Source organism: Rhinopithecus roxellana, chromosome 3, assembly GCF_007565055.1.
Source record: "Rhinopithecus roxellana isolate Shanxi Qingling chromosome 3, ASM756505v1, whole genome shotgun sequence".
NCBI lineage: Eukaryota > Metazoa > Chordata > Mammalia > Primates > Cercopithecidae > Rhinopithecus > Rhinopithecus roxellana.
In genome coordinates this window covers 120307353-120333519 of record NC_044551.1, presented here as the reverse complement: position 1 = coordinate 120333519, position 26167 = coordinate 120307353, and the positions used below count along the sequence as shown (strand labels likewise).

The following is a 26167-nucleotide window of genomic DNA, read 5'->3' as shown; positions in this document are numbered from 1 at the left end:
TATTCTCCTTAGCATCAAGGACAGCGTTTTGCACCAAGCATTGTTCAGCAATTCCAAAAGACAGTCAGCTCTAATGATCACCTGTGTTTCAGATTTCTTTGAGACTTGCATTATATACCATTTCCAAACTCATGAACTCATCTTGGGGTTATATTTTAGCAAATGTCAAATGGAATTGTTAAATGATATGGATGGTTCATATGTGAAAAATTTTAACAGAAAACTCACCAGGAGAAATTACTCCATCAAAAGCCTCCACAGATCACAGAATGAGGCATTCAGCACATGGTAAGGACCCAATGACTTGAAAGTAAATGATAACATTCAGTGACTTGGAATATTATCATCACTGTCAGAATGAATTGAATGTGTGACCAATCAATGCCCGCTTAATACTTTAGAATCAGTTTTTTTCCAGCAGAACGATATTGACTCCTTCCAAAATGGTCAAAATAGTCCCATGGTAGCCTGAGTTTCTGGTCATAAAGTACATCAGATGAGAATTTTTTTTTTTTTTTTTTTTTTTTTTTTTTTTTTTTTTTTTTTGAGGCGGAGTCTCGCTCTGTCGCCCGGACTGGAGTGCAGTGGCCAGATCTCAGCTCACTGCAAGCTCTGCCTCCCGGGTTTACGCCATTCTCCTGCCTCAGCCTCCTGAGTAGCTGGGACTACAGGCGCCCGCCACCTCGCCCGGCTAGTTTTTGTATTTTTAGTAGAGACGGGGTTTCACCGTGTTAGCCAGGATGGTCTCGATCTCCTGACCTCGTGATCCGCCCGTCTCGGCCTCCCAAAGTGCTGGGATTACAGGCTTGAGCCACCGTGCCCGGCCCAGATGAGAATTTTTAAGAGCTGAAGAAAAACCAATTTGCACTTAGGTAAGAACTAGGGAGCCTGGGAGAAATATTTTAATTACTTCATAACTTACCAATTGATATATATCAAAGATAGGGATGAAACTCAAAGATGGAGAGTTGAGATACCCTTAGAATCCAGAAACCCCTTAAAATACTTCCTTTTGATCTAATATTACTCTCTTTTTTTTTGGATTCAGAAATGTACCTACTTTGATTCAGCTTTCTCCTGAAAAAATGATAAGATTGCTCAAGTTCATAGAAAAGCCAAGAGCCTGAGAAGAAAGGATAGATGGATAGAAAAAAAAGTAGATGTTCATGCAAGAGACGATAGTTTTATACTTAATAGTCAGAGAGGCTCAGCTATGGTCCATGAATTTGCTTTATTCTATTTGGATAAAGATGTTTTACTTCTTTTTTTTTTTTTGAGACGGAGTCTCACTCTGCCGCAGGGGCTGGAGTGCAGTGGCCGGATCTCAACTCACTGCAAGCTCCGCCTCCCGGGTTCACACCATTCTCCTGCCTCAGCCTCCCGAGTAGCTGGGACTACAGGCGCCCGCCACCTCGCCCGGCTAGTTTTTTGTATTTTTTAGTAGAGACGGGGTTTCACAGTGTTAGCCAGGATGGTCTCGATCTCCTGACCTCGTGATCCGCCCGTCTCGGCCTCCCAAAGTGCTGGGATTACAGGCTTGAGCCACCGCGCCCGGCCGGTATTTTACTTCTTGATGTGAAGATGAAGAGTTTAACTTTTGCTATGGGTACAGGGCAGGTGTCTAGGGGAGTTTTGGGGTGACAAGAAGAACACAAGCAACTGCTCTTGTTTTGTTGAAGCTGCTACCAAATGATTTCCCTATAATTTCCTTAGAGAACGATCCCTAGCCTCATCTCAAGGGACAGTAATCCAGATGAGTCCAGAGGCCCAAGTTCTCCAGAAGGTGGAGTGGAATGGATGCCATTTGATCCTGAAAGCCAGGCTCAGCTTGTTTTGTGAGTGACAGATGGGGACTGACTCAATAACAACCCTGTAACTGGTGGACATGGTGACAGAATAGTTGACCTAATTTAAAAGGTTGCATTATCCAGACTTGAAAATGCTGAGTAATTTAGAACAAATCAGTGGAATGACTAGCCCCTTGTCATTATGGGTAATGAAACTATGGAACTTGTTATCCCAAGAGAAAAGAAATTGGAACTATACAGGCTTTTTAGAAAGCTATAGATAAATTCATAATGACAGAGCTAAATGTGTTAGTAAGGGGAACTAAGATATTTGAGGATATGCCTTTTGCCTCTCTAACATAGGGGGTGCCAATCTTTTCTCTCTATGGGGTCTTTATTGGGGGTGACAATCACTGGGTCATGTTATTCCCTGAGCAGGAGAGTAGGAATAGCCACTTGATCCACCATCTCTGATATCAGGCTGACAGTGTTGCTGCCTAAAAAGTAATGAATTAGACCTGAGGATCAGAGAAGGCTCTCATCCCACAGTCCCCAGTGATCCCACTGCAACCCTTCTTCATAGATGGTAGCTGGGCTGTAGTTTCTCTGGGGCATCTTTCTATGTAGCAGATGCCCTGCAGAACACACAGCCCCTGAGTTTGGTCACTGCCCCCTCTCCCCAGAAGACTTTAACACCGGGTATGACAAGAAGCATCTCTAGCAAGGGCTGATGGAGCTGAGGGTCCTGAGTGAAAGTTGAGTTTGTCATCCATCCTTTTCAGGTGGCATCTTCTCGTTCACTTTGAACTCCACCAGAGGCATGGAGCCTACCTCCCCTACTCTCCTGTTCAGATGTATACAACTGAGCTGCAACACAACAATCTGTTCTCCTATTTCCTCAAACACTAATTTTTAAATTTATAAATTATTTATTTAGATAATTTTAACTTTTAGATTTAGGGGCTACATGTGCACATTTTTTACATGGGTATATTGTGTGATGCTGAGGTTTGGGGTACAACTGATCTTGTCACCCAGGTAGTGAGTGAGTATAGTACCCAATAGTTAATTTTTCAAACCTTTTCCCCCTCCCTCCCTCCATCCTCTAGTAGTCCCCAGTGTCAATTGTTGCCACTTTTTTTTCCATGAGTACCCAGTGTTAAGCTTTTACTTATAAGTAAGAACATGTGGTATTTGGTTTTCTGTTCCTGCATTAATTTGCTTAGGATAATGGACTCCAGCTGCATTCATGTTGCTGCAAAGGAATTAGCTTCATTCTTTTTTGTGGTTGATAGTATTCCATGCTGTAGATGTACCACATTTTCTTTGTGCAGTCCACCATTGATAAGCACCTAGGTTGATTCCATGTATTTGCTATTCTGAATAGTACTGCAATGAACATGTGAGTGCATGTGTCTTGTGGTAGAATTATTTATTTTCTTTTGAATATACACCCAGTAATGGGATTGCTGGGTCTAATGGTAGTTCTGTCTTAAGTTCTTTGACAGACCCCCAAACTACTTCTCACAGTGGCTGAACTAATTTACATTCTTACCAACAGTGTATAAGCATTCCCTTTCCTTTTCTCCTCAGCCTTGCCAACATCTGCTGTTTTTTGACCTTTTATTAATAGTTATTCTGACTGGTATGTCATTTCATTGTGGTTTTGATTTGCAATTCTCTGATGATTAGTGATGATGAGCTTTCTTTTCTTTTCTTTTCTTTTTTTTTTTGAGATGGAGTCTCAATCTGTCACCTAGGCTGGAGTGCAGTGGTGTGATTTCAGCTCACTGCAACCTCTGCCTCCTGGGTTCAAGTGATTCTCCTGCCTCAGCCTCCTGAGTAGCTGGGATTACAGGTGCCCACCACCAGCCCAGCTATTTTTTCATATTTTTATAGAGAAGGGGTTTCAACATGTTGGCCAGGCTGGTCTTGAACTCCTGACCTCAGGTGATCTGCCCGCTTGGCCTCCCAAAGTGCTGGGATTACAGGTGTGAGCCATTGCACCCAGCTGATGAGCGTTTTCTCATATGTTTGTTGGCTGCTCGTATGTCTTCTTTTGAGAAGTGTCTGTTCATGTCCTTTGCCCATTTTGTAATGGGGTTATTTGTATTTTGTTTATTGATTTATAAGTTGCTTATAGATTCTGGTTATTAGACCTTTGTTGGATGCATAGTTTGCAAATATTTTCTCACATTCTGTAGGTTGTCTGTTTGCTCTGTGACAATTTATTTTGCTGTGCAGAAGCTCTTTAAGAAGTTTAATTAGGTCCCAGTTGTCAATTTTTGTGTTTCGTTGCAATTGCTTTTGGGGACTTAGCCATAAATTATTTTTCAAGGCCAATGTCCCGAATAGGGTTTCCTAGGTTTCCTTCTAGGATTCTTATAGTTTGAGGTATTATATTTAAATACTTAATATATCTTGAGTTAATTTTTGCATATGGGGAAAGGTAAGGGTGAAGTCTCATTCTTCTGCACATAGCTAGCCAGTTATCCCAGCACCATTTGTTGAATAGGGAGTCCTTTCCCCACTGCTTATTTTAGTAGACTTTGTTGAAGATCAAATGATTGTAGGTGTGTGGCTTTATTTCTGGATTCTCTATTCTGTTGCATTGGCCTATGTGTCTGTTTTGGTAACAGTGCTATGCTGTTTTGGTTACTATAGCCCTATAGTATAGTTTGAAGGCAGGTAGCATGATGCCCCAAGCTTTGTTCTTTTTGCTTAGGATTGTCTTGGCTATTTGGGCTCTTTTTTAGTTCCGTGTGAATTTTAGAATAACCAGACAAGAATTTTAAATGAGCCAGGCATAGTGGCTCATGCCTGTAATCCCAGAACTCTGGGAGGCCAAGGTGGGCAGATTACCTGAGGTCAGGGGTTCAAGACCAGCCTGGCCAACGTGGTGAAACCCATCTCTACAAAAAATACAAAAATTAGCTGGGCATGGTGGCTGGGTGCCTGTAGTCCCAGCTACTTGGGGGAGGCTGAGGCAGGAGAATTGCTTGAACCTGGGAGGCAGAGGTTGTAGTGAGCTGAGGTCGCACCACTGTACTCCAGCCTTGGTGACAGAGTGAGACTCCATCTAAAAAAGAAAGAATTTAAAGTGACCAAACATTAACTTCACTGGTAACTTGGGTGTTATATTGTTTGTTTAGGACTCTGTTCTGGGGACAGTTGGGAGAAATGAGGGATCATAAGAGTCTTAGACCAGGGTTCTGGCATCAGTACTGATAGGAGACCAATGGCAGCAAGCAAAGTCACCCTTGGGCTATGGGTGGCTTCTGTTTATTTGAGGGTCTTAATGCTATGGTTTGAATATGGTTTGTTTCCCCCACCAAATCTCATGTTGAAATTTGATCTAGTGTTGGAAGGTGGGGCCTGGTAGGAGGTGTTTGGGTCATGGCGGTTGGTCTCTCATGAGTGGCTCAGTGTCCTTCTAGGGTTGTAAGTTCTACCCTTTTCAAGACTGGCTCAGTCCTCAGGGGAATGGATTAATTCCCTTGGGAGTGGGTTATTATAAAGCCAGGATGCCCCATAGGTTTGAACATGCCCGCTTTCCCTTGGACCTTCTCTACCATGTTTTGACACAGCTCAAAAGCCCTCACTAGAAGTCAGGCAGATGCTAGCACCATGCTTCTTGTACAGCGGGCAGAACTATGAGCTAAATAATCATCTTTCTTTGTAAATCACCCAACCTCAGGTATTCCTTTATAGTGACACAAAGCAGACTAAGACATTTGGGATATTAAAAAAATATAAAAAATTTCAAAACAGGATTCCAAATGTGACAGACAAATCAATGCTTTTAACATCAGAAATCCCACGAAGACTCTGTAAAATCTCATTTGAGGAGGAGCTTAAAAGCTTACATATGGGGCTCCTTCTAAGTGTGAGGCCTGAGCTAACTGGCCTGGCTCTTCCTGTGATCAGCATGGGCAGCTAGACAGTGGAGCTGAGCCTGGGACTTTTGTGAACACTTAGAACGGGGAGCAGTGATGATCTGGATCTTTGCCTGCAAGGAACAATGCCCTGAAAAATGATATCTTAGACAAGATAGTTTATATCTTCTCACACAAAAGAAACCTGGAGATAAGGCAATCCAAGGCTGGTGTGGCAGCAACAGGGCCAGAAATGGGTACTGGTTTGCTGTGTTCTGTATGTGGCTTCTATTCTCAAGGTCACCTCACAGTCCAAGAATTCTACCTGGGTCTAGCCATTATATCACCATTCCACGGCAAGATGGAGGAAGGTAAGAGAAGGAATGTACCCCCTCCCTTACAAGAAGATTTCCTGAACTTAGCATGCAACACCTCTTCACACAGCTTGTTGGCCAAAACTAGTTATATCCTAAGCTGACTGAGAGGGAAGATGGAAAATATCATCTTTTAGCTAAATAACAATGTATCCTGCTTTTAAAAATTCAGGATTCTTTTATAACAAAGTAGTGGGGAGAGGACTTAGGAGGCAATGAGCAGTAAATGCCACAACCAGAAATCCTTATGTCCGCCTTTTTCACAAGTTCTTGGCCCAATCTCACATTTACTTTCCTTCACTGCCTGGACATCTGACATATCTCTGCTGTAGCTGTGTTTCTCTGTGTTTTCTCTGTGTTTCTCTTGACCGTTGTTTTCTACTGATCTGATTGCCAGTATATAGATAGAATCTTAGTACACAAAACATGGTAGATTAGAAATGGGATGTTACAATATCACAATTCTTTGTGCCCACTCTCTTAGGGAATTCAACTTCTAGTTTTCTTTGAGGACCCTAACCAAGGAGACCTTACCCAGCACCAGTAATTAAAGTAGTTTCACTGTCAAAGAATAAACATATTTTTTTCTGTCTCACTTGCTTTGATGCCTCCTGCAATCAGTGTGCAGTAGATGACGTATGTCTCACTGATCCCTGCTTCATTCATGGATATAGTTTATGCTGGCATTAATCATCTCATGCAATTCTGGGACTTCAGAGTCTGCCAACTGGGGCAACGAGGTGTTGCATTGCATAGCCAATTGGTGTTTCATAATACAATTGTTTTGGTGGAATATCTAGTTCTCCAGGTAAAAGGTGCTTGCACTTCTTAGTCTCTACTGATTTTAATTGGATCAGTTTAACCACATAGATCTGTTTTCATTCCACTATGTTTGCAGACCACCAGGAAATGGAGTCAGGAAGAATAAAGTGCCATCTAAGAAGAATGCAGAGTCAGGGCCAGAGGGAGGTTTGCTGAAATGTAGCATTCTCCTTGGAGGGGAGAGAAAGGCTGACTGCCCAAGCATGAATTGCAGAAATGCTGTGTAGGTGGGAGTGACCACTCGGTGGCCAGCTGTCAGGCACATATCTGAGCCTTAGCTCTAGAACGGCCAGGACTCATGCTGGCTGTCATTATAGCCCCAGTCATCCACTTGCTCCACAGTATCATTTCTTTAGTGGAAGTCAGAGGGAGACGTAGAGTTTTAGTTTTGCTTCTTGGGAATTTCACAGCAACTTGAGTATGCTCAGGGGATACTATTTGAGTATTATCTGTCAGTGTGATAGGCCAAGAAAATCGAGAATTGTGGGTTTGGAGAATTATAGTAATCTTGATTTGCACTTCATCAAGGCTCTTGACAAGTTTACCCATGATATTTTTGAGGATGAGAAAATGTAGCATATTTGAACCTGACTGAATTAGCGTACTCAATAGGTGCTGATTAATAGAGACGGGTATCTAATGGGGGGTCACTAGGCTCTGCCCTTGCTTAATGAAGATACAGAAGATACGCTAATCAATTTTTCAGATAACATGAAATTGGCAGTGATGGCTAATATGCTAGAGAATAGGTAAGAGAATCAGGATCCAAAAACATCTCAGCAATCTGAAAAAAATGTACTGAACCCAGCAACAGGAAGGTTAGTGGGGAATAAATGTGATATCCTCTCTGGAATCCAAAAGGTCAGGTTCACACATACATGGTGAAGAAGAGATGCTTAGGTGCACCTGTTTCATCAGGATTTCAACTGCCATTCATTCATTTTTATACCCCCAATTTACAGATGAAAAAACAGAAACTCAAAAACATAAGGTGCTACTCTTACATGGTCCATAGAAGGCACAGTCAGGATTGACTAAGGCTGAAGTTCTTAGCCCCTGCTCCATCACCTGGAGCCAGAACTATCACTTCCTTACTTTTATGAATATTCATTAATTCCTTTATTCATTGGTCAACAAATATTTTTCAAGCCTTATCTTTGTTTAGTGCTTTAACGATATTCCGGGATTTAATGATGAGTAAGACAGACACAATTCATTTCCTTATGGAAACCATTAAATATTTCTTAATTAAATATTTCTTATTTAATTGTTTCTTAACAATAAAGGGCAACACATACAATGGCAGAATAAAAACGGTATCCTATGTAATGCATCAGAGAATTCAGGGATGTTCACCTTGAGAGAGTGACATTAAGGCTGACATCTGAAGGATCAAGAGGAGTTAATCTACCAGGCAATGGGGAGAGGAAAGAATATTTCAATAAGAAGGAACAGCATGTGTAAAGACCTGGAGGCAAAAAGACATAAAATACTGAAGGAATGGGAGGAGGTTCACGACAACTCTGGCATAAAGGTTATGGGGTATATAATGAGTGATGAAACTGGGGAGGAAGGACTAGGAGGATTGGAGAGGGAGGCCTTGAAGAGTTTTGCAATGCACTTAAAGACATTGGATACTATTTTCATGGGCTGGGAAACCACAAAAAAGTTTTTTTTTTTTTAATTTTATTTTTATTTTTATTATACTTTAAGTTCTAGGGTACATGTGCATAACGTGCAGGTTTGTTACATATGTACATTTGTGCCATGTTGGTGTGCTGCACCCATCAACTCGTCAGCACCCATCAATTCATCATTTATATCATGTATAACTCCCCAATGCAATCCTCCCCCCTCCCCCTCCCTATGATAGGCCCCAGTGTGTGATGTTCCCCTTCCCGAGTCCAAGTTTCCTCATTGTTCAGTTCCCACCTATGAGTGAGAACATGCGGTGTTTGGTTTTCTGTTCTTGTGATAGTTTGCTAAGAATGATGGTTTCTAGCTGCATCCATGTCCCTACAAAGGACGTAAACTCATCCTTTTTTATGGCTGCATAGTATTCCATGGTGTATATGTGCCACATTTTCTTAATCCAGTCTGTCACAGATGGACATTTGGGTTGATTCCAAGTCTTTGCTATTGTGAATAGTGCTGCAATAAACATACGTGTGCATGTGTCTTTGTAGTAGAATAATTTATAATCCTTTGGGTATATACCCAGCAGTGGGATGGCTGGGTCATATGGTACATCTAGTTCTAGATCCTTGAGGAATTGCCATACTGTTTTCCATAATGGTTGAACTAGTTTACAGTCCCACCAACAGTGTAAAAGTGTTCCTATTTCTCCACATCCTTTCCAACAACTGTTGTTTCCTGATTTTTTAATGATTGCCATTCTAACTGGTGTGAGATGGTATCTCATTGTGGTTTTGATTTGCATTTCTCTGATGGCGAGTGATGATGAGCATTTTTTCATGTGTCTGTTGGAGAAAATTTTTGCAATCTACTCATCTGACAAAGGGCTAATATCCAGAATCTACAAAGAACTCAAACAAATATACAAGAAAAAAACAAACAACCCCATCAAAAAGTGGGGAAAGGATATGAACAGACATTTCTCAAAAGAAGACATTCATACAGCCACAAAAAAGTTTTAAGCACAGAAGTGACTTAATCAGATTTTCATTTTGGAAGGTTCCTACTGGCTTCACTCTAGATGAGGGCAGGGCAGGACAGGGGCAAAACTAGATGCCTGGTGACCTGTGAGGAGGTATTACAGGCACTCAGATGAGAGACGTTGGTGGCCTTCACTAGTGAGAGTGCAGATGGAAAGAAGTGGACACACATGAAAACTATACAGTAGAGAAATCAAGGATATGGTGATGGTTTGAATGTGGAGGCAACAGGAGGATTCAAGGGTGACCCTCAGCATTTGCTCTTGAGACAACTGAGTGGATTGTGAAGCCATTTTCTGATTTTGGGGAACAGCAGGAGAGGAGCATATTTGGGATAGCAGGTGATGTATTCAGCTTTGAACATGTTGAGTTTGAGGCAACCAGGACTTGTCCAAGTGGTTGGTGTCCAGTAGGCAGATGGACATAAAAATCTAGAACCCAAGAGAGAGGTGTGGGCTGAAGATACAGATTTCGGGAAAAAAATCCCTGAGAGCCAATAAAAAGAGTAAATTCAGTCCTTCATCATATTTGTAAAAGTAGGGAAGTGATAGTTCTGGCTCCAGGTGATGGAGCAGGGGCTAAGAACTTCAGCCCTAGTCAATCCTGACTGTGCCTCATATGGACTATGTAAAGGTAGCACCTTATGTTTTTGAGTTTTAGTTTCTTCATCTGTAAATTGGGGGTACAAAAACAGCTACTGCATAGTGCTTTTGTAAGAATGAAATAAGATGATAAAAAATAATGTGCCTAGCAGAGTACCTGGCACACAGTAAGTGCTGAAAAATTAATAAGGATTATCGTTGTTGTTGTTGCTATTGTATTTTACTTGTTGTCTGAGTGAATTTACTTTAAGAGGGCCAGGTAGTTAGTGCTTTATTGAGTGGAGGGACTGAAATTTTGTCACATAATGAATGCTGAAAGAGCCTAGGGCTGGTCAGTTTGCTGTGCAGGAGGTCTGAGGCAGCATTTTTCAACTACACAAAGGAATTCTAGAAGAAAAAGAAGATACACAGAAATTAACCCTCCAAAGACTGAGCCAGAAAGAACTGATTCCCTGAACAGACCAATAACAAGCTCTGAACTTGAATCAGTAATAAATAGCTTACAACCACCAACACCACCAAAAGCCCAGGACCTGATGGATTCACAGCTGAATTCTATCAGATGTACAAATAATAGCTGATACCATTCCTACATAAACTATTCCAAAAAATTGAGGAGGAGAGACTTCTCCCCAACTCATGCTATGAGTCCAGCATCATCTAGATACCAAAACCTGGCATAGACACAATGAAAAGAGAAAACTTCAGACCAATATCCTTGATGAATATTGATGCAAAAATCCTCAAAAAAAATACTGGCAAACGTGCTCACTTTGGCAGCACATATACTAAAATACTGGCAAATGAAATCCAGCAGCACATCAAAAAGCTAATCCACCATGATCAAGTAGGCTTCATCCCTGGGATGGCTCAACATATGAAAATCAATTAATGTGATTCATCACATAAACAACTAAAGACAAATACCATATGATTATCTCAATAGATATAAAAAAGGCTTTTGATAAAATTCAACATCTCTTCATGTTAAAACTCTCAATAAACTAGGTATTAAAGGAACATACCTCAAAATAATAAGAGCCATCTATGACAAACCCACAGCCAACATTATAATGAATGGGCAAAAGCTGGAAGCATTCCCCTTGAAAACTGGCACAAGACAAGGATGTCCTCTCTCCCTACTCCTATTCAACACAGTATTGGAAATCCTAGCCAGAGCAATCAGGCAAGAGAAAGAAATAAAGTGTATTCAAATAGGAAGAGAAGAAGTCAAACTATCTCTGTTTGCAGACAGCATGATTCTATATCTAGAAAACCCCATAGTGTTGACCCAAAAGCTCCTTCAGCTGATAAGCAACTTCAGCAAAGTTACAGGATATAAAATCAATGTACAAAAATCACAAACATTCCTATACACCAACAACAACCAAACTGAGAGACAAATCAGAAATCAAAATCCCATTCACAATTGCCACACATAAAAAATAAAATACCTAGGAATACACCTAACCAGGGAGGTCAAGTATCTCTACAATGAGAATAACAAAACACTGCTCAAAAAACTCAGGGAAGGCACAAACGAATGGAAAAAATATACCATGCTCACGGATAGGAAGAATCAGTATCATTAAAATGGCCATACTGTCCAAAACAATTTACAGATTCAATGCTATTCCTATCAAACTACCAAACATTCATCACGGAACTAGAAAAAATTATTTTAAAATTTATATGGAACCAAAAAAGAGCCCGAATAGCCAAGACAATCCTAAGCAAGAAGAACAAAGCTTGAGGCATCACATTACCCAACTTCAAACTATACTACAAGGCTACAGTGACCAAAACAACAAGGTACTGGTACAAAAACAGACACACAGACCAATGCAACAGAATAGAGAGCCCAGAAATAAGGCCACAACCATCTGATCTTTGACAAAACTGACAAAAAATCAAGCAATGGGAAAAGATACCCTATTTTATAAATGGTACAAGGATAACTGGGTCACCATATGCAAAGGATTGAAACTGGACCCCTTCTTTACACCATATACAAAAGTCAACTCAAGAAGGATTAAAGACTTAAATGTAAAACCCAAAACTATAAAAGCGTGGAAGACAACCTAGGCAATACCATCCTGGACCTAGAAACAGGCAAAGATTTCATGACAAAGACACTAAAAGCAATCATGACAAAAGCAAAAATTGACAAATGGGACCTACTTAAACTAAAGAGCTTCTGCACAGCAAAAGAAACTATTATCAGAGTGCATAGACAACCTACAGAATGGGAGAAAATATTTGCAAATGATGCATCTGACAAAGGTCTAAAATCATATATAAGGTACTTAAACAAGTGTACAAGAGAAAAACAACCTCATTAAAAACTGGGCAAAGGACATGAAGAGACACTTCTCAAAAGACAACATACATGTGTCCAACAAGCATATAAAAAAAAGCTTAATATCACTGATCATTAGAGAAATGCAAATCAAAACCATAATGAGATACCATCTCACACTAGTCAGAATGGCTATTAATAAAAAGTCAAAACCCAGAACAACAGATGCTGGCACTGGCGAGGTTGTGGAGAAAAGGGAACTCTTACACACTTTCAGTGGGAGTGTAAATTAGTTCAGCCATGTGGAAAGCAGTATGGCGATTCCTCAAAGAGCATAAAGCAGAGCTACCATTTGACCGAGCAAATCCTCCAGGTATATACCCAGAGGAATATAACACATTTTACCATAAAGACACATGCATGCAAATGTTCATTGCAACACTATTCACAATAGCAAAGACATGGAATCAACATAAATGCCCATCAATGACAGATTGGACAAGAAAACGTGGTACATATATACCATGGAATATTATGCAGCCATAAAAAAGAATGAGATTCATATCTTCTGTGGGAACATGGATGGAACTGGAGGCTATCATCCTTAGCAAACTAACACAGGAACAGAAAATCAAATACTGCATGTTCTCACTTATAAGTGGGAGCTAAATGATAAGAACTTATGCACACAAAGAAGGAAAACGACAGACACTGGTGCCTATCAGAAGGAGAAGGGTGGGAGGAGGGAGAGGAGCAGAAAAGATAACTATTGGGTGCTGAGCTTAATAACTAGGTGATGTATAACATGTACAACAAACCCCTGTGACACACGTTTATCTAGGTAACAAACCTTCACATGTACCCTCAAACCCAAAATTAAAAAAGTTAGCCAGGCGTGGTGGGACCCACTTGTAGTCTCAGCTACTTAGGAGCCTGAGGTGGGAGGATTGATTGAACCTAGGGAGTTGAGGCTGCAGTGAGCCCTAATTGTGCCATTGCACTCCAGCCTGGGAGGCAGAGTGAGATCCTGTCTCAAAAATAAAAATAAAAAATAAAAAATAAAAAAAAGGTAGAATTATCCCCATGGGAAGAGGAAGTAGGATGAACCAAAAGGAGTTTCAGAGAAACTGACCTCAGCTCAATATAGTGGGAATCTTCTAATAGCCAAAGTGCCAAAGTTCTTAGGATAGGATAGTTTTGTTGCTTTTGTTTTTTTCAGAAGTACAGACTTCCTCATCTCTAAATTAAATTAAATTGCAGTTAGAAGAGTGATACCTGTTGTTGGAGGTGAGGTTGGATGTGGCCTTGCTAACAGCAGAGTTAGGGCCTAGTTTGAATGAGGTGTTTATTTAGGGCCTGGCATCCTCAGCAAGTTCATTAAAATTGATGAACATTACATTACAACATTCATTCTCACACTTGTTCTCCAACCATAAAAGAGATTTTTTTCTTCACTGGGTAGGGCAGGGGGTTACGATTTTTAATAAGCAACCCCTCCAATAGCCTGTATTGTACAACCCCCCAGCCTCTAAGTCCCAAATGCACGCAACACGGTGACATGGGTAAAGGGCACAGAACTGTCTGCGAGTGCTGCTGACAGGTTTTGTTTTCCACTTATATTCACTCCTGAATGCATCATTATCCCTCCCCAGTTGAGATGTCTCCTCCGCTTCAGCCCTTCCTGCAGGGTCCAGCTTCAGGAAAGGCCCCATGCTAAGTAATAAATAAGAGGTGGGCAGGATTTTAAATCTCACCACCTTAGGTTTATTTTCTGATAGTAAAATGGAAGAAAAATAGAGTGAAACCTTCATGATATATGGGCTCCCTTCCCTTTGGGGATTTTCTCGTTGCATCTTTGTGCTATGCTTGACATTTATGATATAAGGTATTAATGTCTGCAAAGAAGAGCTGCTGGTGCTAATTATTCAGACCTGCTCTGACAGTGAACTGGTGAGCAGCACTCATATGTCAGATCCCATCTATGCATTAAGTCTTTCACTTAAAATAGGTGGGAATTATGAGGCACTATGGGCCTTAGCTGTATAGATTGTGCAGAAAGTCTATAGGATATATTAGTAAATCAACTATGATAGGGTTGCTGAAAAGCAAGCCAATACCTGTCTGATAAATAGAATCCCCAGGAAAGTCTTTGATTTAGGAAATGTGCCAGAGACATAAAATGATATGAGGGAGGGAAAATGCAAATGATGAAACTAACTTTTCCTACTTCAGAAAGGAAAATGTTTGCCTCTCCTTCCAGTCATTCAGGTTGTCAGATGTGCCTTGTTTCTAGCAGCTATTTGTAATATTAATCATTTTAACAGTATCAAACAGACTGGGTTTTTACACTTGATAAATTTTTGATGTTGAACCTTTGAAAAACGCAGTGATGTGATTTTTTTTTCCTCCAGAGTTTCTCCCCAGAAGCCAGTGTTAATTTGCAGATGCCAACACATGACTAATGGTTTTATCTCAAAAGATTAATCCACATTAAATTAACATAGGACCAAGGCCTCAGGATTGTTTAGCCTTTCATCGTGAGAGATTCCAGGCTTTGTGATTCTGACAGACAGGCTGACAGTTGTCTCCTCATAAGGGATGGTAGCTGGTTAATCGGTCAGTCAGTCAGCCTGGTAGACCCTGTTATTGCCTACCTAACAGTCAATGCCCTCTTCTTCTTTATCAAGAACACCAATTTTGTTCAGGGAGCAATGTGCTCAGCTCCAGATGATGAGATATGATAGATCTGCTTCAGTGTGGGTCAACTAAATTCCCTGTGATTGATTCAGAGGTGAGGAAGTGACCTAATTCTGGCCAATGAAATGCAAGAGCAGGATGGAAAGGAGCTGAATGGGTTGGAGGACGAAGGGATGGTGGCTTCTGGAAAAGAAAATAAAAGGTGATCATCATGTGGAAGTTAGTCCTTTTTGTTTCTGTAATTTCCTTCCTGATAGTGGATGTGGCTGTGTGAAAACTGGTTCCTGCAACCAGCAGCTATGTTGGGCCCTTGAGTGGAGACCATAGCCAGAACTTTGGGTGGTAGAGCAGACAGACAGGAAGAAACTGAGCCCTTGCTGATGTCATTAAACCACCAAACCAACTGCAGTCAGTTCCTTCTGCCTACCCCTAGATCACTTTTTAAACAAATAACAAATGTCATGATGCGCAAGCCACTGTTAGTAAAGGTTTCTGTATGCTGCTGCTGGAAGTATTTCTAATGATACAGCCAATTTTGCAAGCCTGGAAATGGTTCCTTCTCTCTTGAAAAAATTAATGTCATACACAAGGCAGGGAACATCACACACTGGGGCCTGTCAGGGGGTTGGGGGCTGGGGGAGAGATAGCATTAGGAGAAATACCTAATGTAAATGACGAGTTGATGGGTGCAGCAAACCAACATGGCATGTATGTACCTATGTAACAAACCTGCACGTTGTGCACATGTACCCTAGAACTTAAAGTATAATAAAAAAATTATGTCATACATTCATATGGTAAAGCAAAATGCTGAAAAATATATCATGGTGTTAAATAGCAAGTGCAAGTATTATTCCCAGCTTCCAGTACCCTCCTCAGAGGCAACTACTTTTAATTGCTTCTGCTTCAGTCCTCTGATGGTTAGACTGTAATTTAGGGTAATTTGCCTGTTTTTCTATACTGAACACATTATTTAGACAGTATATATTCCTTCTCTACTCTGAAATAATTTATCTTCTAATATTCCCCACACGTATTACATTTCCTCTACAGCTACATATATAGCTTTAAATCAATAAGTGACACTTTTCACATTTTTTACATTATATATAATTAAATGCAGAATTAAGTGGTTTAATCCTCAGAAAACAGAATGTAATCCTATTCACTAAACTAGTCATAGAAGCATGTAGTAGGCATTGAGATCAAATGGGTTCTCTGTCTTCGCATTCAGGTTCTTCAAAATCATGCCACACTTTAGTTGTTCATATTTACACACTGGTTCTTGAAACTTTTTTTTTTTAAGCCAAAATTGCTAATTGTCTTCCATTCTTCTTGTTGAGAGCAGAAACACACGTGTTCTTCATTATATCACGAAGACATCAGCTTCTTAGTTATACTATTGTTGAATGAAAAAAACTTTCTTAGAAGATTTATTTTCCTAGGTGTCTGATTTCCTATCCTAATTTGGTCAATAACATATTCCTGCAGAACTGTGAAAAAGGCATTATTCCATTTTCTTTTGGTGGTATTTCAAATGAGAAGTTCGATGCCAATTTTAATTTTTCTGTGACTTTTTTCTTGACACTCTTTAGCATTTTCCCCACCCTTCTTTAGTGTTTAATCCCATAAGAATGAATTTGAGAGTATCTATATATCTATTCTGCTTCATATTCAACCTTCAATCTTTTTATTTTGAGTTCCTGGAGATTTTCTTCTACTATTATGTTTTTAGTTAAAAATAAATAACTCATATACCATAAAATTCACCCTTTTAAAGCATACAAAGAAATGGTTTTTGTATATTTACAAAGCTGTGCAACCATCACCACAATCTAGCTTCAGAACATTTTCATCACCCCCAAAAGAAATCTCACACCCATTAGCAATCACTCACTCATTCCCCCTTTTCCCCAGCCCCTGGCAACCACTAATTTACTCTCTGTCTCTATGGCTTTGCCTATTCTGGACGTTACGTATAAATGGAATCATACAATATGTGGCCTTTGTGCCTTTGTGGCTGTTTCTTTCACTCAGCATAATGTTGTCAAGGTTCATCCATGTTGTAGTATGTAGCTCCTTTCTTTTTTGTGACTGGATAATATTTCATTGTATATATATATGCCACATTTTGTTTATCCACTCTTCACCTGTGGTTTATTCAGTGATTTTCTCCTGCACATTTTTTTTTTAAGCTTTCTTCTGACAGTTCTGTTAGGTGGGTGTAGGCCTTCTATTGATTCTCTGATTTTGTTTCATATTTTTGATTTCTTTCTTTTTACTCATCATTTTGGTAGATTTCCTTGATTTCATTTTTCAGTGTTTGTATTACAGGTAAAATTTGTTAGCAGCCATATTTTTATGAGACTGAAGTGCTACCGACTGAGCTAATGATGCACCTTAGCCATATTTTTAATTTCCAGTAACCCTTTCTTGTTTTGGGTTGTTCCTTTTTTATAAGAAGCCTCTTTTGGACCGGATACAGTGGCTTATGCCTGTAATCCTAGTGCTTCATGAGGCTGGGGTCGGAGCATGGTTTGAAGCCTGGAGTTTAAGACTAGCCTGGGCAACAAAGCAAGGTACACATCTCTACGAGTATTAAAAACAAAAAATTAGCCAAGCATGGTGGCACGTGCCTGTAGTCTCAGCTACTCCATAGTAGGCTGAGGTAGGAGGATCCCTTGAGCCCGGGAATTTGAGGCTGCAATGAGTTATGGTCACATCACTGCACTCTAGACTGGGCAACAGAATGAGACTTTGTCTCAAAAAAAAAAAGGCCTCTTTTGTTTTATTTTTGTTTTGCATGGCATTTAGTTTACATTTATTGAGTGCCTATTTAGGTATCCTCAGCTGATGTAAGACACTCCCAAATGTCCTACTTAGAGAGATGAGAGGCATCTCCCTAGGCAGATATATCCACTGTGTTGTGAATTAAATAAGGACCTTCAGAATTCCTGGCACCTGATGTGTATTTGGTTTACATTGGGACTTCCTTCCTTTTGCTTCCTTCTGAGTTAGTCAGGTTAGCTTAATGCCTTTGTTAAGATGGAGCTGGCCTTTCTGTTTGTCACTCCTCTGTGCTGTTAGAAAAGCAGACAAACTCCCTAGCACAGCTGCAAACCAAGTCAGATGTCAACAACTTTAGCTTTCTTTCCTTTCGTGGTTTGTGCTTCTCTTTTGAAGTTCAGGTTTATTGAGGCATAATTTTTTTTTTTTTTTTTTTTGAGTCGGAGTCTCGCTCTGCCGCCCAGGCTGGAGTGCAGTGGCCGGATCTCGGCTCACTGCAAGCTCCGCCTCCTGGGTTCACGCCATTCTCCTGCCTCAGTCTCCCGAGCAGCTGGGACTACAGGCGCCCACCACCTTGCCCGGCTAGTTTTTTGTATTTTTTTAGTAGAAATGGGGTTTCACCGTGTTAACCAGGATGGTCTCGATCTCCTGACCTCGTGATCCGCCCGTCTCGGCCTCCCAAAGTGCTGGGATTACAGGCTTGAGCCACCGTGCCCGGCCTGAGGCATAATTTATAGAGAGGAAAATTCACCTGTTTAAGGTGTTCAGTTTGATGAGTTTTGATAAATGTATAGAGTCATGTTACTATAGCCACACTCAAAGAACAGTTTCATCAACCCACAAAGTTCTCTTGGATCCCTTCTCAAATCTCTCATCTTGAGGGTGGATTTCTTCAAGTGGTTAGTGCTCAATCCTATAGATCAGTGTCAGGGGTTTTCCCTGCTGTTGTGTTCTCTCATAAGCTTCTCTACTGACCCTTAGGGCTGGGAAGTCCTAATGTGAACCCTACGAGGGGAATGTGCTTTCCTTTAAGGGACATGGGTGTGGAGCAGGAAGAAAGCAGTTCTGCAGTGTAAATTCTCTAGTCTCTAATTGCTTTGATGCAAGGGGATGGGAGTGAGATGGGAAGAGCTACCTGCATCAGTTATTTCATAAATAGCCCTTTTATTAATTACACTGATTGCTGCTCTGCCTCCTGCTTCTGCTTTGGTTTCTTGCTATCTACAAATTTAGGGTCTTCTAGGACTCTGACATAAAGAATGGCTCCCAGCTGTGCTGTAGCCTTCTTCCAAACGTGTTCTGGGCCTCAGCTTCCTTTGCTGTGATTTATCCAGTACTATGGTCCTCTCCTCTTTCTTCTTGCCAAGAACTTCACAAAAGTATATTTCTCTCGGATGGCCTTCCTTCTGGTCACAGTAGTGTCATGACTTTATTTCTGCCTTATTTATTTACCGTAAATATCATGTGGCTTTGCAAGGGGGAAGTCTTCAAGGATCCAATTCATAAGAATCTATAGTACATCCAAGAGGTCGGCAAATAGTCAAATTATCTGGATGTATCTGGAGGTCTTCTTAAGTGAAATAATTCTTCAGAAAAAAGAACAAGTTCCATGACTCACATCAGCGTGTACTTTGGCTCTCTTCATTCAAGTTATTATTTTTTTTTTCAGTAAGATAAAGTCCTAATTAAAAGAAAAAATGAAGAGATTCTCACAGGTAGTTTCAGGAAGTATCCCAAAGACACTTACATATTGACATCTTTGAGAAGTTTAGCTTAGTTTTTTAGCCATTCTGTAAGTATGGCCTGATAGTAGGTTACCGCCCCAGCTTACATATTTGTGACATGGATGGAAGCTACAATTTAATTTTTACCACTGTGGAATCTGAAACAGGGCAGCTTGACCTGGGTCATAAAGAAATTCAAAAGGGACTCAAGACATTATATTAAAACCTACTAAAGTGGATATAAAAATATAAAACACATGCCTCACCTCAACTCCCACTAATTTTTGAAATAAATTCTTTAGAAAAGGAAAATTCATTTAAAAACAAAACTAAAACACCCATTTATCTTTCCAAGGCAGTGGAAAGTGAAAGATAGACCACTATCTTTCACTTTGGGTCTTTTCTTTCTCTCTCTCTTAAAAATTCAAGGGGAGTTGGAGAGCCTATCAAAGTCTGTCTGTCTTTGGGTTGCAAAATAGGGGAAGATTTCTGTAGGCAAAAATCTCCGGCGGGTGGGCTGCAGTCTTCTCCCCGTGAGATCTTGCAGGTATAATATTCTGGCAAAAAGGACTTTTCATTCCATGAGAGGGAAGGAAGAGTGAGGCCATCACAGCTTTCAAACCTCTTGTGAGAGGCCAGTGTCCATCGTCCTGGAGTGGGAAGATGGTGAAGCTCTTACATTCGCTTGCCTTTTGTTTCTTCTGGGTCTTGGCTGTGATCTCTTTCCCTGTCCCCTTTTGGTAGCACCTGGACCCAGTAAAGGGCTACAGTAAGGACTCTCAAGCGTTGGAGCCAGTGAGTCATCTGACCTTCATCGCGCTAAGCTCCTGACAGATGTTATACAGGTCAGGGATGTTTGGGCAAACCTCTCACCCTGGCATTGGGGTCCAGTCCAGTTCTGTCACTAATGCTTAACCTTTCTGTGGGCTCGGTTTTCTCACTTGTAAAAAAGGGGTCGTAATACTTGCTCACCTTACAGGAAGTAACATAAGCCAGAGTATTTGTGAGTGCGTTTTGGAAAGCACAAAGCTCTCTTGCAAATGTGAGATGTTATTATTGCTTGCTTTACCCTGGCCCGGGGCCTGCCCACAGAAACTAGCTGTTCCTGTTTCCTCTGTGACCCGCGGTAGCACCGGGGCGCTGGTGCACGGGGCTCCGTGGTCCCCGCCCGGGCCCGCCGCAGCCGGCTGTGAGGAAGCAGCGCGGCTGCACCACCAGCCTTGTCCTCGCGCCGGGGACCCTGGGGCGGGTCACCTCGCCGGGTCGAGGCCTCGCAGGCAGGCCTGGCAGAGGGAGGAACGAGGCCTGTGTGCTGGAGACCCTGGCAGGCGCGTCATGTGCGAAAGGGGGAGGCTGCCAGGAGCTCACGCGCCTTGGAAGGAGTGCAAGAACGGGGTGCGGGGGCTGCTCGAGGGGGACGCGAGGCGGCGGGGTAGCAAGCGCTAGCACCCGGAAGCAGGAAGCCCGGGCAAACTACCTGTGCCCTTTACGGCACCTGCTTCTTTTCAAGTGGCTTTCCCCCTCAGCTCCTCCGGGCCTGTGTATCAGCCCGCATGGCGTCTCCGCCCTATGCCCTATGCCCTGGGCCGCCAGGGCTGGGAGGCGACGCGGGAGGCGGAAGGAGGGGAGCGAGCAGCGCACCCCCTCTGGCGGCCGGAGCAGGGACGCCCAGAGCGCAGGCTTTCGGGCTGGACCTCGAGAAACGTGTGCAAATTATGCCTTTTTGCTTGACACTTGGAGAATTCTGTTATTTGGCTTTATTCCTGAAAGCAAAAATGGACAATTGAGATAAACGAAAAAGAGAGGCATCAATAAGAAAAACGAATGAGTTCCTCAGTTAATTTTTATGGCATCTAAAATTTTAGTTTTTGGTAACTAAAACATAGTGTAGGCAGCAGATTAGACTGTAATATCCCTTAGTTTCTCCATGTCGTTCCCCAAGTGTCAAATAATATGGCCATTGGCAGCAAAAAAGCTTATTGGTGGGATTTCAGGGGATGAGATCTCTTCATCAGCAGCTATTCCATCCCATTTTCTTCTCAGGACTGGTTTTTGCTGTTCACTTTCTCCCCTGCCTAGCCCCATTGATCAGGGAAAGGTATGAAGCTAGAAGGCAGGGAAAAGTGTATGAGTCAAAGTTAAGCTCCGATATTAAAACCCTGGTGTCCCCAGGCTTGAAGCTAACTGCATGGCAGTCACCCTTTAAATGGTCAACATCCAAGCGAGAGGGCAGAGAGGTCCAGGACTAAGCGACCACCCCAGGGAGGGAGGGACACAAGTGAAATCTGCTCTGGGAATCCCAGATCTTAGAGTTAGTTGATCCTTGGAGAAAAGTCACAGAGCCAAGAGACTTACAAAGTGAGATAAATGAAAGAAAGAAAATAAACAGTTGTTGGGTCTGTCAGGAAAGGAGAATGTGGGATTGACCAAGAACCGTTATATTCCAGGCGCCTTGCATATATTACCTCTCCCTCCCAGCGGCACAGTGAGACAGGCCTGTTATGTAATTCCGTTTTGCAGATGGGGAGACTGAGGCACGCGGAATCTGTTTGCCAGCACCACATGGGTTTGTGGATCTTTGATTTGAATCTCAGCCTCTGTCATTTTAAATCTTGTGTTATTTTCTTAATGGGAAGCAAGAAAAACGTATTTGTGTCCTAATAACCCAATAGAACGGTGGCATTTTAGTGCTGGAAAAGTACGTGGGGCCACTTATTCAGTCCTTTTCAACGCCTTTATTTTGAAGTTGAAGAGGCAAAATTGCCCAGAGTTGGGCAAGGCAGGCTTGGAATGCTGTCCTGTGTCAGTGAAGGGCACCCACCATCCATTCAAGCCTTTTAGCCCAAATCTGGACACCATCTTGGTGACTCCCCCCCACCTCTTACATGGGATCCATTTGTAAGTCCTATAAGCTTCAGCTCTAAAGAACTGAACCCTCCCCCTTCTCTCTCCTGAGTTTATGCAGTAGTCTCCTAATTGATACTTCTAATTCCACTCTCTACCCTGTAGTCATAGTGATGTTTACAAAAATGAAATGGTTTCATTCCTCTGCTTAAAGCACATCAAATACATCTCATACTCTTAGATTAAAATCTAAACTCCTCAGCATGGCTGCTAGATCCTCCATGATCTCATCCTTTTCTACTGATCTTGCTAGGGTCCCTCTCTTCCTCCTGCTCCCTGCTGTTGCCACACTGGCCTCCTTTCTGTGCTTTGGGCATATTAGGGATGTGATACTGGAAATACTCTTTCTTGGAATCTGGTTAACACCTTCCTATCCATCAGGTCTCTGCTTAAATGGCAGAAAAGCCTTCCCTGACAGCTGCACTCCAAGTGACCCTGTAAAATTACTCTATCACATCAACCCCTTTATTTTCTTCATAGCATTTATCACCGTCTATAATCTTCTTGATAATCTGTATACTTATCTTTATCCACTAGAATGTAAGCTGGGGATTTTACTATCTTATTCATGACTACTTTCCAAGGCTTAGACCAAGGTCTGATACATAGAAAATACTAAAAAATATTTATTGATTGAATAAATGAACAAATGAGCTTAGACTTCTTGATTCCAGGTCAGTGCCCCTTCCTTCACTGGCCCACTACGATATAGGCGTGTGACATTCTTGGGAGACGGAAAACAGAAAGGTCACCTCCAAAGGCTAGTAGAGTCAAGAGATGGAGAATTTGGAAGAAGAGAGAGAGCCTAAACAGACTGAGAAGCATGGGAAGGGAGAGCAGGGATTAAGTCTGGACTATGGCCTGTGACCCTGTGACAAGATCTCCAGTGAATATTTCTTGATTTATCCACAAACACTGTGATGGGGTTTATTACACATAACAGCAAATTCCAAAGCAGCAGTGGCAGCAGAAAACAACGAAGGCAAAGAAAGTAAGCCTGGGAAGAGAAAGCAGTTTTTGGACAACAGGTCCTTCATTGCAGCATTTTTCATGGATTTCAAATAAGCAGTAACCATATTTTTATTTGCACTTTTTCTTTGAAAATAAAAATGATCTGATTGATTTTCAAAAAGGAAATAATCAAAACATATGTTTACATTTTTCTTGCTATTTTGTCTTATTTACAAGTGTAATGGTTACCATTCAGGTGAAGTGGCATATTCTGAAGCATCCAGAAGCTTTCTCTCCAACAAAATTATCTCCCTCATTTTGCTTAAATTTTATATAAGTAGCTGAATGGAGCTTTAAAAGGCTGACAATCAAGAACAACAAAGGCTGAGAAGTTACTACATACAATCCTGTGATCCTTGAGCATGATGCATAGACTTTGAGAACTTTGAGGACAGGCTCTGTACTCTGTTCAGTTTAGTGTCCTAAGGTCAAGGACATATGGTGTTATGCTAGGTACTTGGGAAACAGTCACTGTCTTTAGAGTGCATAGTAGATGTCCAATAAATGTTTTAAGTTGTAGCAGGGGAGCAGATGTGAAATTGTAACAAAAAGTAGTACGGGGTAACTGTCCCAAGAGAAGTGCAAAACTTGGAGATATAAAGGAGGAAATTATGGCTTTTCAGAGGGGTCAGGGAGAACCTTATGCAGGGCAAGTATTTGAAGATAGAAAAGATGGGAACTTATTATTAAATGGATGAATGCATGCATTAAATTGCCAAAGGACAGAAAATTCCAAGCAAACACAGAGGCAGGAAAGCATCGTGAGTGTAGGATTCAAGCAGGGGAAGGAAAGCCAAATGTCTGGAGCAGCAGGTTGAGGAGACTGTGCTGTTGAGGCTTTGGACCCCAGTAGATGCCAGCAGAGTGTGCTGGATATTTCTGTGAGCCTTAATCCCATCTTGCTGGAGGTAAATTTAATCTGTCATTTGGGTGTTCTGTCTTCATCAGTATCTCAGAGACTTTGTGGTTCCTTAAAACACAGGATAATTGCTCCTAATTTTTGGCTCATTATGGTGGCCCTATTGTCGAAGTTGTCATGAACCCTTGAATGGCAGTGAATTTGTTTCTCTGCTCTTTTTGGCCTGCAGGCATCTTTCTCCGCAATGGAAGCCCTGTTGCCAAGGATACAGCCTCCCTAGCTTCACCACAGTCAGGCCCTGCAGAGGCCTTGTCTTCTTCCCCAGGTTCTGCCAGAAGTAGGACACAGGCCCCTTGATGATTGTGGAAACCACCACACCTTCCTGGTATAGGGCAGTCTCCTTCTCTCCTTTGTTACTTCTGCTTCTACCTGTGTTCCTCCAGCATAATCCACTTCAGGAACCCAAGCTCTTGAAGACCAGACACAAGCAGGGGTAGTAGGTTATTTGCTTTCAAGCTTCTGCCACAAACTTCCCTGAAGTAAGGCAGAAATTCGCCTGGCTACTTGCTTAGAATAGGAGAGGAAAACACTGGCAATACAAAGCACAAATTAATAGTTCAATAAATGATCCTTCATATGCTTAGCTGGGTGGACAATGAGAAGGCACTGAAGGTTAATGAATAATAGTATTCATACTTTATTATTCACTTTTTTCCCCATTAGATTAAGAATGGGAGGGAAGATGAAAAGCAAAAAGAAAGCACGGTGGAGGATGCTAGAAATTGGAGATTGGGAGGACACAGTCTTACCAGGAACTCATTTGTCATGGCCAGCTAAACTCTGGGCTGCCCACTTCCTTTTATCCTTCACTTCGTTTAATCAAGGCTGAAGGAGGTGGCCCTAGTAATAGGGTTGAGAGGTTTCCTGTTGCATCTAGGTGGGAATCAACTCTTCATTTGTTCCTGGATATTATATTAACTTTGAAAGCTATCTATGAGGAGGTTTTACTGAGACCATTTTCAAATAGGCCTTCTGTGTAAGGAGAAGTTCACTAGGCCTCAAGTAACAGAAACCCAGAAAAAAAAGTGACTGAAAAAATTAGGGATCCGATTATTCTTATTTACATCTGGAAGCAGAGTCAGGGCTCATACTGAGGATTTGTGAAGCCCCCAGGATCCTCCTGTATTTCCACTCAGTAATCCTTACTATGCTTTTGGGGCCTGGTGGTCACGATACTGTGGCTCCACCTCCAACACTATGTATCTAGGAAGGAAGAAGCGTATGCGCAAAGCATCCAGTCACTTGAGTCTATGTGCCTTTTAAAGAGCTTCTGCAGAAGTTTCATCCTTCGACTTTCACTTGTATTTCATTGGCCAGAACTGTGTTACATGGCCATTCATAGGTGCAAAGTGGGTGGGCAAATAAAGTTTTCAGCTAAGCACATTGCCACTGAGAAAAATTCAGGTTGGTTTGTGTAGAAGAAATGGATATTGAATAGACAGCTAACAGTGACTGCCACATTCTATACCATTTTCTCCTTTTATCCAAGTTAATGTGCCTCCTGGGTGAGCAAACCAAATTTTAGCAAACATAAATAAATCTTCTATCAATGCTTCTCTCCTCTGTGCATCCACCAAAATGAATACAAGAAGTAACTTTTGTATTGGTATCTCATATTATGTATATTAAATTTTCCCTCCATTCACATAGATCATACTGAATTGATTATATTTAGGGATGCATAAATGTAG

The 26167-nt window shown here is 41.5% G+C and overlaps 1 protein-coding gene across 1 annotated transcript in view; it reads left to right on the top strand.

Moving 5' to 3' along the window:
• MEGF10 (multiple EGF like domains 10) overlaps positions 1–26167 on the top strand; it is a 397687-nt gene that overhangs the window by 139189 nt on the left and 232331 nt on the right. The gene's annotated exons all lie outside the window — the stretch shown is intronic.